The sequence below is a fragment of the Arvicanthis niloticus genome, chromosome 3 (genome assembly GCF_011762505.2).
Source record: "Arvicanthis niloticus isolate mArvNil1 chromosome 3, mArvNil1.pat.X, whole genome shotgun sequence".
In the NCBI taxonomy this organism is placed as follows: domain Eukaryota; kingdom Metazoa; phylum Chordata; class Mammalia; order Rodentia; family Muridae; genus Arvicanthis; species Arvicanthis niloticus.
In genome coordinates, this window is record NC_047660.1 from 104,189,370 (window position 1) to 104,192,359 (window position 2,990).

Genomic DNA, 2,990 nt, shown 5'->3' on the forward strand with positions numbered 1-2,990 from the left:
TCTTTTCTCTAATAATCAAACTTAACTGTTTCAAAATAAATGTTGACATTACTATTCTAAAACTCAAACAATACTTTTGAATTGAAAAAAGAGGGGTTGCCATGGTTGCAATTTTGAAAAGGTCCCTTATGTTCCCATGAGTTAGATAAATACACTCAGGGGCATGTGAGCTTGTTTTGCAGGTAGATCATGTAATGTGCTTGCAAAGCAAGTCTGAAAACATGAGTTTAATAGAACACACACAAAGTTTGACGGAGATAAACCAGTCATCAAAATTTTCTTCTGGCCTCACACAAACATGCAGAATGTTAACATACACAAGTAAATGAGTAAAAAAAAAAAAAATGAGTAAATAATGTGAAAAATTAAAAGTGAATATAATCAGAGCTCTATCCTTTATTAATCCCTTGGAAAGGGTTTTATAAGGTTTTGCCCAATTTAAATTAATAATACTACTGCAGATTCACCAAGGCACTGTTGATTGAAGATGTAGCTCAGTGATAGGCTGTGTGGTGTTTAGTATGCTCAAAGCCCTGCATGTGAGCTCTAGAACCACAAGGAGATGCAAAGTCACAGATATTGGAAGGTGTGCAGTAGTTTGAGTTATTCTGAGTTTACAAAAACAAGTGTTCAAATAAATAAAATTGAGGAACAAAGACATTGACTTTTTGAGTTCTCAGTCCTAAATACATCAACGTAGTGGGTTGAACTATTTCAGTTCTGTGAAAAGAGGGGTTAGTGTCTAGACTCACATCTACATTGAGATTTCATTTCAGCAAATACTAACATGTTTCAAAGTTAAAATGAAAATGACTGTTCTGCTTTCTTACTAAAAGGCAGTTAAGTGGATGAATGGAAAGAATGTTTCTTATCTTTCTAACAGGGAAGAAAAAAACATCAATGAATCAAGCCGGGCCTGAGCTGAATCAAAACAAACAGGAAAGAGGTAAAATAGTTTGTTTTGATTCAGCTCAGGCCCGGCTTGATTCATTGATGTAGTCAGTATCAGGAAGTCCACTTCCAAACAAGTTTTTAAAGGACTTATCTTCCCCAGTGAGACAGCTCAGTGGGTGAGTTGCTTGAGTTTGATGTTCCAGAATATGTTGTACAAAGGAAGGACCAAATACCAAAAGTTGACATCTGATCCATAGAGAAGTGCTGTGGCATGCAGAAGAACCCCACTCACATGGGTGGGTAACTACATTTGCCTTCTCACAATGGTGGATTCTCTGCTGCAGCTCCAGGAGTCCTCTGTGAACACAGCTTTTTGGTATGTGCATGTGGAGGCCTTGCCTGCCCCTGCTTCTGGCCACGTTCCCTAGTATTGCTCTGCAGCCACTTGGGTGGCTTCTTGGCTTTTCAATGGTTTCCACTTTCCCATTTCATGTCTTCAAGCTTAATCTTGTACTGCCTCCATTTCTAACTTTGGAGAGGCAGTTTCCACATGGGAAAATGTTTTAGAAATATTAATTTAGTAAAGTTTTTTTCCCCCAGAATATAATCTATGACAGATCAGTGACTAATGGGATATGAAGAGTTTCATAGACAAGTATTCAGGAGATATTTAATTCTCTTGTGAATCAAAATCAAGGAAATAAGTAACTTTGGCATGCTATCTGGATTTCTAAACAGGAGAATTTGACTTCTGCTAAAATTAAAATTTGGATATTTGGAAGAAATTCAAATTCCCTATTTCTTTTCTTCTTTTAAAATATCTAATATAAAGATAATTGGAGAGATATTTCTGAACATCTATTGGGTGAATATACTTTGATTTTTAAAGGTGTTTGACATTTTCGTTCAAATATTTACAACCTGCCACTTATCAGTTTGATAAGAATACACGCAAAAGTATTTTATTGATATTACCTACATTTAGAAAAAACAGAGTTAAGAATTGTCCATTGCATTGTGGCCATAAAGGTTTTCCATTCATACAAGAAATAAAGTAACCTAATTAACATGATATTAAATATTCATAGTTTACAAATGCTAAATACATAATATCAAAAGTCTCTTTCATCATTTTTTTTCTTATAAATTGAAGATGTGGTTCTGTGCATGAGTTTCTATTAAGTATCCCTAATCAAAATACCTTGCCAAAATGAGATTCCGGATCTTGAATAACATACAACTTCACATTTTTCAAAGTGTGTAATTCAGACTTTATGAATAATATCTGGCCAAGACATTGGAAATTTCTCATGGTCTTTCTAAACATAGACTGGAAATTGTTTTTGTTGAAGCTAAATGTCAGCTAAGGTCTGATGCTGGGGAAACAATTATAATATTACTGAATTACCCTGCTGTTAAAGAGTGTACTTTCAAAAGCTCATTATCAGTTCATCATGTTCTATTGATTAATTAAAAATTTTTTGAGAGTGTCATGGCATATCAGATGGGCTGGTTTGTAGAGGGAAAAACACACAAATAAAGCCTTACTAAATTCTTGATTAATTTAGGCTTAGATATAAAACTAAATAAAAGCAAAATGCTATCCAGGAGAAAAGAATACAGTCCATTTTTGTTTTGGATGTTTCTCTGGATTCTCTTTGGGTAAGAAGTAGACAAAACAGAAGGCTCAGTTGCAAAAGACATTGGCATGAAATACAGTTCTACAGCTATACAAGATGGGAAACCCTTCATTTATGCAAAGACATGTATGCAAATGCCACTGTGGATCAGCTTTACTGTTTTCTCTGAGCTTCTGAGAGAAAAAAAGAAAAAAGTGGGATTTGATTGGTTTGAAACACCAGGATTTCCCTCACATAATTCATGAAGTTCAAAGTTCCCAATCTTACAGAGTCCTTCTCTAGACCAGTTGTTCTCAACCTTCCTAATGCTGCAACCCTTTAATATCCTTTCTCAATGTTGTGGTGACCCCCAACATAAAATCAATTTGTAGCTACTTTATAACTGTAATTTTACTAGTGTTATAAATTGTAACATAAATGTCAAATATGGAGAGTATCTGATATGACACCCCAAAG